The sequence below is a fragment of the Colletes latitarsis genome, chromosome 14 (assembly GCF_051014445.1).
Source record: "Colletes latitarsis isolate SP2378_abdomen chromosome 14, iyColLati1, whole genome shotgun sequence".
Classification (NCBI taxonomy): Eukaryota; Metazoa; Arthropoda; class Insecta; order Hymenoptera; family Colletidae; genus Colletes; species Colletes latitarsis.
This window is the reverse complement of record NC_135147.1, coordinates 10,096,234-10,113,335: the sequence shown is the minus strand read 5'-3', so window position 1 is coordinate 10,113,335 and position 17,102 is coordinate 10,096,234.

The window sequence follows — 17,102 nt, the reverse complement described above, 5'->3', positions numbered from 1 at the left end:
AACCCAGACCTATCCGGTGTTATACTCTAAAATGTGGATCGAAATCACGTTTAATTGTCTGTTTCAGTGTGGTACCACATTACTACGTGATTCAAACACGAAAAAACCCAGGTTCTGGCGAACAAGAATGCGATGAAGGCAGAATCATGAGCGAGATGCGGGCATAACCCAGGCCTAACCCAGACCTAACCGGTGTTATCCTATAAAATGTGGATCGAATCCAGGTTTAATTGACTGTTACTGTGTGGTACCACATTACTACGTGATTCAAACCCGAAAAAACCCAGGTTCTGGCGAACAAGAATGCGATGAAGGCGCGAATCATGAGCGAGATGCGGGTATAACCCAGTCCTAACCCAGACCTAACCGGTGTTATCCTCTAAAATATTGATCGAAACCAGGTTTAGTTGACTGTTTCAGTGTGGTACCACATTACTACGTGATTCAAACACGAAAAAACCCAGGTTCTGGCGAACAAGAATGCGATGAAGGCAGAATCATGAGCGAGATGCGGGCATAACCCAGGCCTAACCCAGACCTAACCGGTGTTATCCTATAAAATGTGGATCGAATCCAGGTTTAATTGACTGTTACTGTGTGGTACCACATTACTACGTGACTCAAACCAGAAAAAAACCCAGGATCTGGCCAACGAGCATGCGAAGAGGGCAAAATCATGTGCCAGATGCGGGCATAACCCAGACCTAACCCAGACCTAACCGGTGTTATACTCTAAAATGTGGATCGAAATCACGTTTAATTGTCTTTTTCGATGTAGTACCTCATTACTACGTGATTCAAACCCGAAAAAACCCAGGATCTGGCCAACAAGTATGCGAAGAAAGCAAAATCATGAGCCAGATGCGGACATGACCCATACCTATCCCAGACCTAACCGGTGTTATCCTGTAATATGTGGATCGAAACCAGGATTAATTGACTGTTTCAGTGCGGTATCACATTACTACGTGATTCAAACCAGGGAAAACCAAGGATCTGGCCAACAAGTATGCGAAGAAGGCAAAATCATGTGTCAGATGCGGACATGACCCATACCTATCCCAGACCTAACCGGTGTTATCCTCTAAAATATTGATCGAAACCAGGCTTAATTGACTGCTTCAGTGTGGTACCACATTTCTACGTGATTCAAACACGAAAAAACCCAGGATCTGGCCAACAAGCATGCGAAGAAGGCAAAATCATGTGCCAGATGCGGGCATAACCCAGACCTAACCCAGACCTAACCGGTGTTATCCCCTAAAATATTGATCGAAACCAGGTTTAATTGACTGTTTCACTGCGGTATCACATTACAACGTGATTCAAACCAGGGAAAACCAAGGATCTGGCCAACAAGTATGCGGAAAAGTCAAAATCAAGAGACAGATGCGGGCATAACCCAGACCTAACCGGTGTTATCCTCTAAAATATTGATCGAAACCTCGTTTAATTGACTGTTTCAGTGTTGTACCACATTACTACGTGATTCAAACACGAAAAAACCCAGGATCTGGCCAACAAGTATGCGAAGAAAGCAAAATCAGGAGCCAGATGCGGACATAACCCATACCTATCCCAGACCTAACCGGTGTTATCCTATAAAATGTGGATCGAATCCAGGTTTAATTGTCTGTTTCAGTGTGGTACCACATTACTACGTGATTCAAACCCGAAAAAACCCTGGTTCTGGCGAACAAGAATGCGATGAAGGCAGAATCATGAGCGATGTGAATGCATAACCCAGTCCTAACCCAGACCTAACCGGTATTATCCTCTAAAATGTGGATCGAAACCAGGTTTAATTGTCTGTTTCAGTGTGGTACCACATTACTACGTGATTCAAACCCGAAAAAACCCAGGATCTGGCCAACAAGTATGCGAAGAAAGCAAAATCAGGAGCCAGATGCGGACATAACCCATACCTATCCCAGACCTAACCGGTGTTATCCTCTAAAATATTCATCGAAACCAGGTTTAATTGACTGTTACCTGTGTGGTACCACATTACTACGTGATTCAAACACGAAAAAACCCAGGATCTGGCCAACAAGTATGCGAAGAAAGCAAAATCAGGAGCCAGATGCGGACATAACCCAGACCTAACCCAGACCTAACCGGTGTTATACTCTAAAATGTGGATCGAAATCACGTTTAATTGTCTTTTTCAATGTAGTACCTCATTACTGCGTGATTCAAGCCCCAAAAACCCGGGATCTGGCCAACAAGTATGCGAAGAAGGCAAAATCATGTGCCAGATGCGGGCATAACCCAGACCAAACCCAGACCTAATCGGTGTTATCCTCTAAAATATTGATCGATACCAGGTTTAATTGTCTGTTTCAGTGTGGTACCACATTACTACGTGATTCAAACACGAAAAAACCCAGGATCTGGCGAACAAGAATGCGATGAAGGCAGGATCATGAGCGAGATGCGGGCATAACCCAGGCCTAACCCAGACCTAACCGGTGTTATCCTATAAAATGTGGATCGAATCCTGGTTTAATTGACTGTTACTGTGTGGTACCACATTACTACGTGACTCAAACCAGAAAAAAACCCAGGATCTGCCCAACAAGCATGCGAAGAAGGCAAAATCATGTGCCAGATGCGGGCATAACCCAGACCTAACCCAGACCTAACCGGTGTTATACTCTAAAATGTGGATCGAAATCACGTTTAATTGTCTTTTTCAATGTAGTACCACATTACTGCGTGATTCAAGCCCCAAAAACCCGGGATCTGGCCAACAAGTATGCGAAGAATGCACAATCATGTGCCAGATGCGGGCATAACCCAGACCAAACCCAGACCTAATCGGTGTTAACCTCTAAAATATTGATCGATACCAGGTTTAATTGTCTGTTTCAGTGTGGTACCACATTACTACGCGATTCAAACACGAAAAAACCCAGGATCTGGCCAACAAGTATGCGAAGAAAGCAAAATCATGAGCCAGATGCGGGCATAACCCAGTCCTAACCCAGACCTAACCGGTGTTATCCTCTAAAATGTTGATCGAAACCAGGTTTAGTTGACTGTTTCAGTGTGGTACCACATTACTACGTGATTCAAACACGAAAAAACACAGGTTCTGCCGAGCAAGAATGCGATGAAGGCAGAATCATGAGCGAGATGCGGGCATAACCAAGGCCTAACCCAGACCTAACCGGTGTTATCCTATAAAATGTGGATCGAATCCAGGTTTAATTGACTGTTACTGTGTGGTACCACATTACTACGTGATTCAAACCCGAAAAAACCCAGGTTCTGACGAACAAGAATGCGATGAAGGTAGAATCACGAGCGAGATGCGGGAATAACCCAGTCCTGACCCAGACCTAACCGGTGTTATCCTCTAAAATATTGATCGAAACCAGGTTTAATTATCTGTTTCAGTGTGGTACCACATTACTACGTGATTCAAACTAGAAAAAAACCGAGGATCTGGCCAACAAGCATGCGAACAAGGCAAAATCATGAGCCAGATGCAGACATAACCCAGACCTATCCCAGACCTAACACGTGTTATCCTATAAAATGTGGATCGAAACCAGGTTTAATTGACTGTTTCAATGTGGTACCACATTACTACGAGATTCAAACCCGAAAAAACCCAGGTTCTGGCGAACAAGAATGCGATGAACGCAGAATCATGAGCGATGTGAATGCATAACCCAGTCCTAACCCAGACCTAACCGGTATTATCCTCTAGAATGTGGATCGAAACCAGGTTTAATTGTCTGTTTCAGTGTGGTACCACATTACTACGTGATTCAAACTAGAAAAAAACCGAGGATCTGGCCAACAAGCATGCGAACAAGGCAAAATCATGAGCCAGATGCAGACATAACCCAGACCTATCCCAGACCTAACACGTGTTATCCTATAAAATGTGGATCGAAACCAGGTTTAATTGACTGTTTCAATGTGGTACCACATTACTACGAGATTCAAACCCGAAAAAACCCAGGTTCTGGCGAACAAGAATGCGATGAACGCAGAATCATGAGCGATGTGAATGCATAACCCAGTCCTAACCCAGACCTAACCGGTATTATCCTCTAAAATATTGATCGAAACCAGGTTTAATTGACTGTTTCAGTGTGGTACCACATTACTACGTGATTCAAACACGAAAAAACCCAGGATCTGGCCAACAAGTATGCGAAGAAAGCAAAATCAGGAGCCAGATGCGGACATAACCCATACCTATCCCAGACCTAACCGGTGTTATCCTATAAAATGTGGATCGAATCCAGGTTTAATTGACTGTTACTGTGTGGTACCACATTACTACGTGATTCAAACCCGAAAAAACCCAGGTTCTGACGAACAAGAATGCGATGAAGGTAGAATCACGAGCGAGATGCGGGAATAACCCAGTCCTAACCCAGACCTAACCGGTGTTATCCTCTAAAATATTGATCGAAACCAGGTTTAATTATCTGTTTCAGTGTGGTACCACATTACTACGTGATTCAAACTAGAAAAAAACCGAGGATCTGGCCAACAAGCATGCGAACAAGGCAAAATCATGAGCCAGATGCAGACATAACCCAGACCTATCCCAGACCTAACACGTGTTATCCTATAAAATGTGGATCGAAACCAGGTTTAATTGACTGTTTCAATGTGGTACCACATTACTACGAGATTCAAACCCGAAAAAACCCAGGTTCTGGCGAACAAGAATGCGATGAACGCAGAATCATGAGCGATGTGAATGCATAACCCAGTCCTAACCCAGACCTAACCGGTATTATCCTCTAGAATGTGGATCGAAACCAGGTTTAATTGTCTGTTTCAGTGTGGTACCACATTACTACGTGATTCAAACCCGAAAAAACCCAGGATCTGGCCAACAAGTATGCGAAGAAGGCAAACTCATGAGCCAGATGCGGGCATAACCCAGTCCTAACCCAGACCTAACCGGTGTTATCCTCTAAAATATTGATCGAAACCAGGTTTAATTGACTGTTTCAGTGTGGTACCACATTACTACGTGATTCAAACACGAAAAAACCCAGGATCTGGCCAACAAGTATGCGAAGAAAGCAAAATCAGGAGCCAGATGCGGACATAACCCATACCTATCCCAGACCTAACCGGTGTTATCCTATAAAATGTGGATCGAATCCAGGTTTAATTGACTGTTACTGTGTGGTACCACATTACTACGTGATTCAAACCCGAAAAAACCCAGGTTCTGACGAACAAGAATGCGATGAAGGTAGAATCACGAGCGAGATGCGGGAATAACCCAGTCCTAACCCAGACCTAACCGGTGTTATCCTCTAAAATATTGATCGAAACCAGGTTTAATTATCTGTTTCAGTGTGGTACCACATTACTACGTGATTCAAACTAGAAAAAAACCGAGGATCTGGCCAACAAGCATGCGAACAAGGCAAAATCATGAGCCAGATGCAGACATAACCCAGACCTATCCCAGACCTAACACGTGTTATCCTATAAAATGTGGATCGAAACCAGGTTTAATTGACTGTTTCAATGTGGTACCACATTACTACGAGATTCAAACCCGAAAAAACCCAGGTTCTGGCGAACAAGAATGCGATGAACGCAGAATCATGAGCGATGTGAATGCATAACCCAGTCCTAACCCAGACCTAACCGGTATTATCCTCTAGAATGTGGATCGAAACCAGGTTTAATTGTCTGTTTCAGTGTGGTACCACATTACTACGTGATTCAAACCCGAAAAAACCCAGGATCTGGCCAACAAGTATGCGAAGAAGGCAAACTCATGAGCCAGATGCGGGCATAACCCAGTCCTAACCCAGACCTAACCGGTGTTATCCTCTAAAATATTGATCGAAACCAGGTTTAATTGACTGTTTCAGTGTGGTACCACATTACTACGTGATTCAAACACGAAAAAACCCAGGATCTGGCCAACAAGTATGCGAAGAAAGCAAAATCAGGAGCCAGATGCGGACATAACCCATACCTATCCCAGACCTAACCGGTGTTATCCTATAAAATGTGGATCGAATCCAGGTTTAATTGACTGTTACTGTGTGGTACCACATTACTACGTGATTCAAACCCGAAAAAACCCAGGTTCTGGCGAACAAGAATGCGATGAATGCAGAATCATGAGCGAGATGCGGGCATAACCCAGGCCTAACCCTGACCTAACCGGTGTTATACTCTAAAATGTGGATCGAAATCACGTTTAATTGTCTTTTTCAATGTAGTACCTCATTACTGCGTGATTCAAGCCCCAAAAACCCGGGATCTGGCCAACAAGTATGCGAAGAAGGCAAAATCATGTGCCAGATGCGGGCATAACCCAGACCAAACCCAGACCTAATCGGTGTTATCCTCTAAAATATTGATCGAAACCATGTTTAATTGTCTGTTTCAGTGTGGTAGCACATTACTACGTGATTCAAACTAGAAAAAAACCTAGGATCTGGCCAACAAGCATGCGAACAAGGCAAAATCATGAGCCAGATGCTGACATAGCCCATACCTATCCCAGACCTAACCGGTGTTATCCTCTAAAATATTGATCGAAACCTCGTTTAATTGTCTGTTTCAGTGTGGTACCACATTACTACGTGACACAAACCAGAAAAAAACCCAGGATCTGGCCAACAAGCATGCGAAGAAGGCAAAATCATGTGCCAGATGCGGGCATAACCCAGACCTAACCCAGACCTAACCGGTGTTATACTCTAAAATGTGGATCGAAATCACGTTTAATTGTCTTTTTCAATGTAGTACCACATTACTGCGTGATTCAAGCCCCAAAAACCCGGGATCTGGCCAACAAGTATGCGAAGAAGGCAAAATCATGTGCCAGATGCGGGCATAACCCAGACCAAACCCAGACCTAATCGGTGTTATCTTCTAAAATATTGATCGATACCAGGTTTAATTGTCTGTTTCAGTGTGGTACCACATTACTACGTGATTCAAACACGAAAAAACCCAGGATCTGGCGAACAAGAATGCGATGAAGGCAGAATCATGAGCGAGATGCGGGCATAACCCAGGCCTAACCCAGACCTAACCGGTGTTATCCTCTAAAATGTGGATCGTATCCAGGTTTAATTGACTGTTACTGTGTGGTACCACATAACTACGTGATTCAAACCCGAAAAAACCCAGGTTCTGGCGAACAAGAATGCGATGAAGGCAGAATCATGAGCGAGATGCGAGCATAACCCAGGCCTAACCCAGACCTAAGCGTTGTTATCCTATAAAATGTGGATCGAATCCAGGTTTAATTGACTGTTACTGTGTGGTACCACATTACTACGTGATTCAAACCCGAAAAAACCCAGGTTCTGGCGAACAAGAATGCGATGAAGGCAGAATCATGAGCGAGATGCGGGTATAACCCAGTCCTAACCCAGACCTAACCGGTGTTATCCTCTAAAATATTGATCGAAACCAGGTTTAATTGACTGTTTCAGTGCGGTATCACATTACTACGTGATTCAAACCAGGGAAAACCAAGGATCTGGCCAACAAGCATGCGAAGAAGGCAAAATCATGTGCCAGATGCGGGCATAACCCAGACCTAACCCAGACCTAACCGGTGTTATACCCTAAAATGTGGATCGAAATCACGTTTAATTGTCTTTTTCAATGTAGTAGCACATTACTGCGTGATTCAAGCCCCAAAAACCCGGGATCTGGCCAACAAGTATGCGAAGAAGGCAAAATCATGTGCCAGATGCGGGCATAGCCCAGACCAAACCCAGACCTAATCGGTGTTATCCTCTAAAATATTGATCGATACCAGGTTTAATTGTCTGTTTCAGTGTGGTACCACATTACTACGTGATTCAAACACGAAAAAACCCAGGATTTGGCCAACAAGTATGCGAAGAAAGCAAAATCATGAGCCAGATGCGGGCATAACCCAGTCCTAACCCAGACCTAACCGGTGTTATCCGCTAAAATATTGATCGAAACCAGGTTTAATTGACTGTTTCAGTGTGGTACCACATTACTACGTGATTCAAACAAGAAAATACCCAGGTTCTGGCGAACAAGAATGCGATGAAGGCAGAATCATGAGCGAGATGCGGGCATAACCCAGGCCTAACCCAGACCTAACCGGTGTTATCCTATAAAATGTGGATCGAATCCAGGTTTAATTGACTGTTACTGTGTGGTACCACATTACTACGTGATTCAAACCCGAAAAAACCCAGGTTCTGGCGAACAAGAATGCGATGAAGGCAGAATCATGAGCGAGATGCGGGTATAACCCAGTCCTAACCCAGACCTAACCGGTGTTATCCTCTAAAATATTGATCGAAACCAGGTTTAATTGACTGTTTCAGTGTGGTACCACATTACTACGTGATTCAAACACGAAAAAACCCAGGATCTGGCCAACAAGTATGCGAAGAAGGCAAACTCATGAGCCAGATGCGGGCATAACCCAGTCCTAACCCAGACCTAACCGGTGTTATCCTCTAAAATATTGATCGAAACCAGGTTTAATTGACTGTTTCAGTGTGGTACCACATTACTACGTGATTCAAACACGAAAAAAACCCAGGATCTGGCCAACAAGTATGCGAAGAAAGCAAAATCAGGAGCCAGATGCGGACATAACCCATACCTATCCCAGACCTAACTGGTGTTATCCTATAAAATGTGGATCGAATCCAGGTTTAATTGACTGTTACTGTGTGGTACCACATTACTACGTGATTCAAACCCGAAAAAACCCAGGTTCTGGCGAACAAGAATGCGATGAAGGCAGAATCGTGAGCGATGTGAATGCATAACCCAGTCCTAACCCAGACCTAACCGGTATTATCCTCTAAAATGTGGATCGAAACCAGGTTTAATTGTCTGTTACTGTGTGGTACGACATTACTACGTGATTCAAACCCGAAAAAACCCAGGTTCTGGCGAAGAATAATGCGATGAAGGCAGAATCATGAGCGAGATGCGGGCATAAACCAGATCTAACCCAGACCTAACCGGTGTTATCCTCTAAAATATTGATCGATACCAGGTTTAATTGACTGTTACTGTGTGGTACCACATTACTACGTGATTCAAACCCGAAAAATCCCAGGTTCTGGCGAACAAGAATGCGATGAAGGCAGAATCATGAGCGAGATGCGGGTATAACCCAGTCCTAACCCAGACCTAACCGGTGTTATCCTCTAAAATATTGATCGAAACCAGGTTTAATTGACTGTTTCAGTGTGGTACCACATTACTACGTGATTCAAACACGAAAAAACCCAGGTTCTGGCGAACAAGAATGCGATGAAGGCAGAATCATGAGCGAGATGCGGGCATAACCCAGGCCTAACCCAGACCTAACCGGTGTTATCCTATAAAATGTGGATCGAATCCAGGTTTAATTGACTGTTACTGTGTGGTACCACATTACTACGTGATTCAAACCCGAAAAAACCCAGGTTCTGGCGAACAAGAATGCGATGAAGGCAGAATCATGAGCGAGATGCGGGTATAACCCAGTCCTAACCCAGACCTAACCGGTGTTATCCTCTAAAATATTGATCGAAACCAGGTTTAATTGACTGTTTCAGTGTGGTACCACATTACTACGTGATTCAAACACGAAAAAACCCAGGATCTGGCCAACAAGTATGCGAAGAAAGCAAACTCATGAGCCAGATGCGGGCATAACCCAGTCCTAACCCAGACCTAACCGGTGTTATCCTCTAAAATATTGATCGAAACCAGGTTTAATTGACTGTTTCAGTGTGGTACCACATTACTACGTGATTCAAACACGAAAAAAACCCAGGATCTGGCCAACAAGTATGCGAAGAAAGCAAAATCAGGAGCCAGATGCGGACATAACCCATACCTATCCCAGACCTAACTGGTGTTATCCTATAAAATGTGGATGGAATCCAGGTTTAATTGACTGTTACTGTGTGGTACCACATTACTACGTGATTCAAACCCGAAAAAACCCAGGTTCTGGCGAACAAGAATGCGATGAAGGCAGAATCATGAGCGAGATGCGGGTATAACCCAGTCCTAACCCAGACCTAACCGGTGTTATCCTCTAAAATATTGATCGAAACCAGGTTTAATTGACTGTTTCAGTGTGGTACCACATTACTACGTGATTCAAACCCGAAAAAACCCAGGTTCTGGCGAACAAGAATGCGATGAAGGCAGAATCGTGAGCGATGTGAATGCATAACCCAGTCCTAACCCAGACCTAACCGGTATTATCCTCTAAAATGTGGATCGAAACCAGGTTTAATTGTCTGTTACTGTGTGGTACGACATTACTACGTGATTCAAACCCGAAAAAACCCAGGTTCTGGCGAAGAATAATGCGATGAAGGCAGAATCATGAGCGAGATGCGGGCATAAACCAGATCTAACCCAGACCTAACCGGTGTTATCCTCTAAAATATTGATCGATACCAGGTTTAATTGACTGTTACTGTGTGGTACGACATTACTACGTGATTCAAACCCCAAAAACCCAGGATCTGGCCAACAAGTATGCGGAAAAGGCAAAATCATGAGCCAGATGCGGGCATAACCCAGACCTAACCGGTGTTATCCTCTAAAATGTGGATCGAAACCGGGTTTAATTGACTGTTTCAGTGTGGTACCACATTACTACGTGATTCAAACCCGAAAAAACCCAGGTTCTGGCGAAGAATAATGCGATGAAGGCAGAATCATGAGCGAGATGCGGGCATAAACCAGATCTAACCCAGACCTAACCGGTGTTATCCTCTAAAATATTGATCGATACCAGGTTTACTTGACTGTTACTGTGTGGTACGACATTACTACGTGATTCAAACCCCAAAAACCCAGGATCTGGCCAACAAGTATGCGGAAAAGGCAAAATCATGAGCCAGATGCGGGCATAACCCAGACCTAACCGGTGTTATCCTCTGAAATATTGATCGAAAACTCGTTGAATTGTCTGTTTCAGTGTGGTACCACTTTACTACGTGATTCAAACCAGAAAAAAACCCAGGTTCTGGCGAACAAGAATGCGATGAAGGCAGAATCATGAGCGAGATGCGGGCATAACCCAGACCTAACCCAGACCTAACCGGTGTTATACTCTAAAATGTGGTTCGAAATCAGGTTTAATTGTCTTTTTCAATGTAGTACCACATTACTGCGTGATTCAAACCCCAAAAACCCGGGATCTGGCCAACAAGTATGCGAAGAAGGCAAAATCATGTGCCAGATGCGGGCATAACCCATACCTATCCCAGACCTAACCGGTGTTGTCCTATAAAATGTGGATCAAAACCAGGTTTAATTGACTGTTTCAATGTCGTACCACATTACTACGTGATTCAAACCCGATAAAACCCAGAATCTGGCCAACAAGTATGCGAAGGAGGCAAAATCGTGAGCCAGATGCGGGCATAACCCAGACCAAACCCAGACCTAATCGGTGTTATCCTCTAAAATATTGATCGATACCAGGTTTAATTGTCTGTTTCAGTGTGGTACCACATTACTACGTGATTCAAACACGAAAAAACCCAGGATCTGGCCAACAAGTATGCGAAGAATGCAAAATCATGAGCCAGATGCGGGCATAACCCAGTCCTAACCCAGACCTAACCGGTGTTATCCTCTAAAATATTGATCGAAACCAGGTTTAATTGACTGTTTCAGTGTGGTACCACATTACTACGTGATTCAAACACGAAAAAGCCCAGGTTCTGGCGTACAAGAATGCGATGAAGGCAGAATCATGAGCGAGATGCGGGCATAACCCAGGCCTAACCCAGACCTAACCGGTGTTATCCTATAAAATGTGGATCGAATCCAGGTTTAATTGACTGTTACTGTGTGGTACCACATTACTACGTGATTCAAACCCGAAAAAACCCAGGTTCTGGCGAACAAGAATGCGATGAAGGCAGAATCATGAGCGAGGTGCGGGTATAACCCAGTCCTAACCCAGACCTAACCGGTGTTATCCTTTAAAATATTGATCGAAACCAGGTTTAATTGTCTGTTTCAGTGTGGTACCACATTACTACGTGATTCGAACTAGAAAAAAACCTAGGATCTGGCCAACAAGCATGCGAACAAGGCAAACTCATGAGCCAGATGCGGGCATAACCCAGTCCTAACCCAGACCTAACCGGTGTTATCCTCTAAAATATTGATCGAAACCAGGTTTAATTGACTGTTTCAGTGTGGTACCACATTACTACGTGATTCAAACACGAAAAAACCCAGGATCTGGCCAACAAGTAGGCGAAGAAGGCAAACTCATGAGCCAGATGCGGGCATAACCCAGTCCTAACCCAGACCTAACCGGTGTTATCCTCTAAAATATTGATCGAAACCAGGTTTAATTGTCTGTTTCAGTGTGGTACCACATTACTACGTGATTCAAACACGAAAAAACCCAGGATCTGGCCAACAAGTATGCGAAGAAAGCAAAATCAGGAGCCAGATGCGGACATAACCCATACCTATCCCAGACCTAACTGGTGTTATCCTATAAAATGTGGATCGAATCCAGGTTTAATTGACTGTTACTGTGTGGTACCACATTACTACGTGATTCAAACCCGAAAAAACCCAGGTTCTGGCGAACAAGAATGCGATGAAGGCAGAATCATGAGCGAGATGCGGGCATAACCCAGACCTAACCCAGATCTAACCGGTGTTATCCTCTAAAATGTGGATCGAAACCAGGTTTAATTGACTGTTTCAGTGTGGTACCACATTACTACGTGATTCAAACCCGAAAAAACCCAGGTTCTGGCGAACAAGAATGCGATGAAGGCAGAATCATGAGCGAGATGCGGGCATAACCCAGATCTAACCCAGACCTAACCGGTGTTATCCTCTAAAATGTGGATCGAATCCAGGTTTAATTGACTGTTACTGTGTGGTACCACATTACTACGTGATTCAAACCCGAAAAAACCCAGGTTCTGGCGAACAAGAACGCGATGAAGGCAGAATCATGAGGGAGATGCGGGCAAAACCCAGATCTAACCCAGACCTAACCGGTGTTATCCTCTAAAATGTGGATCGAAACCAGGTTTAATTGACTGTTTCAGTGTGGTACCTCATTACTACGTGATTCAAACCCGAAAAAACCCAGGATCTGGCCAACAAGTATGCGAAGAAAGCAAAATCTTGAGCCAGATGCGGACATGACCCATACCTAACCCAGACCTAACCGGTGTTATCCTCTAAAATGTGGATCGAAACCAGGTTTAATTGACTGTTACAGCGCGTTATCACATTACTACGTGATTCAAACCAGGGAAAACCAAGGATCTGGCCAACAAGTATGCGGAAAAATCAAAATCAAGCGCCAGATGCGGACATAACCCATACCTATCCCAGACCTAACCGGTGTTATCCTCTAAAATATTGATCCAAACCAGGTTTAATTGACTGTTTCAGTGCGGTATCACATTACTACGTGATTCAAACCCGAAAAAACCCAGGTTCTGGCGAACAAGAATGCGATGAAGGCAGAATCATGAGGGAGATGCGGGCATAACCCATATCTAACCCAGACCTAACCGGTGTTATCCTCTAAAATGTGGTTCGAAACCAGGTTTAATTGACTGTTTCAGTGCGGTATCACATTACTACGTGATTCAAACCAGGGAAAATCAAGGATCTGGCCAACAAGTTTGCGAAGAAGGCAAAATCATGAGCCAGATTCGGGCATAACCCAGTCCTAACCCAGACCTAACCGGTGTTATCCTCTAAAATATTGATCGAAACCAGGTTTAATTGACTGTTTCAGCGCGTTATCACATTACTACGTGATTCATACCAGGGAAAACCAAGGATCTGACCAACAAGTATGCGGAAAAGTCAAAATCAAGAGCCAGACGCGGGCATAACCCCAGACCTAACCGGTGTTATCCTCTAAAATATTGATCGAAACCTCGTTTAATTGTCTGTTTCAGTGTGGTACCATATTACTACGTGATTCAAACCAGAAAAAAACCCAGGATCTGGCCAACAAGCATGCGAAGAAGGCAAAATAATGTGCCAGATGCGGGCATAACCCAGACCTAACCCAGACCTAACCGGTGTTATCCTCTAAAATGTGGATCGAAACCAGGTTTAATTGACTGTTTCAGTGTGGTACCACATTACTACGTGATTCAAACCCGAAAAACCCCAGGTTCTGGCGAACAAGAATGCGATGAAGGCAGGATCATGAGCGAGATGCGGGCATAACCCAGTTCTAACCCAAACCTAACCGGTGTAATCCTCTAAAATGTGGATCGAAACCAGTTTTAATTGACTGTTACTGTGTGGTACCACATTACTACGTGATTCAAACCCCATAAACCAAGGATCTGGCCAACAAGTATGCGGAAAAGTCAAAATCAAGAGCCAGACGCGGGCATAACCCAGACCTAACCGGTGTTATCCTCTAAAATATTGATCGAAACCTCGTTTAATTGTCTGTATCAGTGTGGTACCACATTACTACGTGATTCAAACCAGAAAAAAACCCAGGATATGGCCAACAAGCATGCGAAGAAGGCAAAATCATGTGCCAGATGCGGGCATAACCCAGACCTAACCCAGACCTAACCGGTGTTATCCTCTAAAATGTGGATCGAAACCAGGTTTAATTGACTGTTTCAGTGTGGTACCACATTACTACGTGATTCAAACCAGAAAAAAACCCAGGATATGGCCAACAAGCATGCGAAGAAGGCAAAATCATGTGCCAGATGCGGGCATAACCCAGACCTAACCCAGACCTAACCGGTGTTATCCTCTAAAATGTGGATCGAAACCAGGTTTAATTGACTGTTTCAGTGTGGTACCACATTACTACGTGATTCAAACCCGAAAAAACACAGGATCTGGCCAACAAGTATGCGAAGAAAGCAAAATCATGAGCCAGATGCGGACATAACCCATACCAATCCCAGACCTAACCGGTGTTATCCTATAAAATGTGGATCGAATCCAGGTTTAATTGATTGTTTCAGTGCGGTATCACATTGCTACGTGATTCAAACCAGGGAAAACCAAGGATCTGGCCAACAAGTATGCGGAAAAGTCAAAATCAAGAGCCAGATGCGGGCATAACCCAGACCTAACCGGTGTTATCCTCTAAGATATTGATCGAAACCAGGTTTAATTGACTGTTTCAGTCTGGTACCACATTACTACGTGATTCAAACCCGAAAAAACCCAGGATCTGGCCAACAAGTATGCGATGAAGGCAGAATCATGAGCGAGATGCGGGCATAACCCAGGCCTAACCCAGACCTAACCGGTGTTATCCTATAAAATGTGGATCGAATCCAGGCTTAATTGACTGCTTCAGTGTGGTATCACGCTACTACATGATTCAAACCCGAAAAAACCCAGGATCTGTCCAACAAATATGCGAAAAAGGGAAAATCATGTCCCACATGCGGGCATAATCCAGACCTAACCGGTGTTATCCTCTAAAATATTGTTCGAAACCAGGTTTAATTGTCTGTTTCAGTGTGGTACCACATTATTACGTGATACAAACCCGAAAAAACCCAGGATCTGGCCAACAAGTATGCGAAGAAGGCAAAATCATGAGCCAGATGCGGGCATAACCCAGTCCTAACCCAGACCTAACCGGTGTTATCCTCTAAAATATTGATCGAAACCAGGTTTAATTGACTGTTTCGGTGTGGTACCACATTACTACGTGATTCAAACACGAAAAAACCCAGGTTCTGGCGAACAAGAATGCGTTGAAGGCAGAATCATGAGCGAGATGCGGGCATAACCCAGGCCTAACCCAGACCTAACCGGTGTTATCCTCTAAAATAGTGATTGAAACCTCGTTTAATTGTCTGTTTCAGTGTGGTACCACATTACTACGTGATTCAAACCCGAAAAAACCCAGGTTCTGGCGAACAAGAATGCGATGAAGGCAGAATCATGAGCGAGATGCGGGCATAACCCAGACCTAACCCAGACCTAACCGGTGTTATCCTCTAAAATATTGATCGAAACCAGGTTTAATTGACTGTTTCAATGTGGTACCACATTACTACGTGATTCAAACCCGAAAAAACCCAGGTTCTGGCGAACAAGAATGCGATGAAGTCAGAATCATGAGCGATGTGAATGCATAACCCAGTCCTAACCCAGACCTAACCGGTGTTATCCACTAAAATATTGATCGAAACCAGGTTTAATTGACTGTTTCAATGTGATACCACATTACTACGTGATTCAAACCCGAAAAAACCCAGGTTCTGGCGAACAAGAATGCGATGAAGTCAGAATCATGAGCGATGTGAATGCATAACCCAGTCCTAACTCAGACCTAACCGGTGTTATCCTCTAAAATATTGATCGAAACCAGGTTTAATTGACTGTTTCAGTGTGGTACCACATTACTACGTGATTCAAACACGAAAAAACCCAGGTTCTGGCGAACAAGAATGCGATGACGGCAGAATCATGAGGGAGATGCGGGCATAACCCATATCTAACCCAGACCTAACCGGTGTTATCCTCTAAAATGTGGTTCGAAACCAGGTTTAATTGACTGTTTCAGTGCGGTATCACATTACTACGTGATTCAAACCAGGGAAAATCAAGGATCTGGCCAACAAGTTTGCGAAGAAGGCAAAATCATGAGCCAGATTCGGGCATAACCCAGTCCTAACCCAGACCTAACCGGTGTTATCCTCTAAAATATTGATCGAAACCAGGTTTAATTGACTGTTTCAGCGCGTTATCACATTACTACGTGATTCATACCAGGGAAAACCAAGGATCTGGCCAACAAGTATGCGGAAAAGTCAAAATCAAGAGCCAGATGCGGACATAACCCATACCTATCCCAGACCTAACCGGTGTTATCCTCTAAAATATTGATGGAACCAGGTTTAATTGACTGTTTCAGTGCGGTATCACATTACTACGTGATTCAAACCAGGGAAAACCAAGGATCTGGCCAACAAGTATGCGGAAAAGTCAAAATCAAGAGCCAGACGCAGGCATAACCCCAGACCTAACCGGTGTTATCCTCTAAAATATTGATCGAAACCTCGTTTAGTTGTCTGTTTCAGTGTGGTACCACATTACTACGTGATTCAAACCAGAAAAAAACC